This window comes from Limulus polyphemus, unplaced genomic scaffold, assembly GCF_000517525.1.
Source record: "Limulus polyphemus unplaced genomic scaffold, Limulus_polyphemus-2.1.2 Scaffold8051, whole genome shotgun sequence".
In the NCBI taxonomy this organism is placed as follows: domain Eukaryota; kingdom Metazoa; phylum Arthropoda; class Merostomata; order Xiphosura; family Limulidae; genus Limulus; species Limulus polyphemus.
In genome coordinates, this window is record NW_013673661.1 from 3406 (window position 1) to 4478 (window position 1073).

Below are 1073 nucleotides of genomic sequence, written 5' to 3' on the forward strand. Positions count from 1 at the left end.
TGCATTCTTATGTTCTTTTTTCCTAAATTACACATACATATATATATATATATATATATATATACACATATAACCAAAACAAATGACATTCACCTTTGGATACAAATAAGAAAATTATCAAAATTAGTACCAGCCCACAGAAAACAAGATATTTGGATACATTTCACATATTAAACAACCATGTTTTCTTTATTTCTTAATTGTATAAAACATTTCACGGTAAGTCTAGGTATTATACAGTTGTCACTATTAGCTATGTGGAGATATTTCCCATCTTCAACACGTGACCACTAGCTGCAATACATTTCAGTGAACAAACAATTAATATAGCATAGGTCAGCAGAATGGCTGCTGAGGCAGTGGATTTGTTCTACTACTAACCTTGCAAGCCAGAGCTCAAAAAGGTTATTTCAAAGAGCTTTTTTATACTAAGCAAATTTTTCTAGTTTCAATTTAGATGTACTTAAAAGTTTGTGCATTGAAATTTCAAATGAACTCACCAAATGATAAACTATGGCTATACTCAAAGACATGTCAGCTTTGATAATAGCTAACCAAACTATACTAATTTATTAGAAAGATCATTAGAAAAAGTATAGAAAATAAACTTGTACTTTTTCTACAATACATAAAAAAAACTCAGAGTTTAAATTTATTTAACCCTCTCACCACAAGCATCCTTTACTGTGCATGTCGAGGTTTTTAGTAAGTTACATTCAATATTTTATTAAACTACTTTTTGTTATACCAATTAATATAGCATAAAATCAAAGCTAATAATTCATATTTTAATAGCATATAAGTTTTAAAGGCTATCCTGAGTTTCCTCTAGTGTGAGAAATGTGACATTTTTTCTCCAGCCATCCTCTCTTCTCTATTTTATTCACCACCCCTCCAATAAGTATGAAATCTAAAATAAATTACTCACTATAATATTGTAATTGCTCAGAAAAAGGATAATTTTCCTAGCCTTCAATCTTGTATGGTTACAGAGCCATCAAATAGAAAATCAGACCCTTCTTGCCACACCCACCTGTCACATCCTCTATTTCAGGATTTGTTAATACTATATT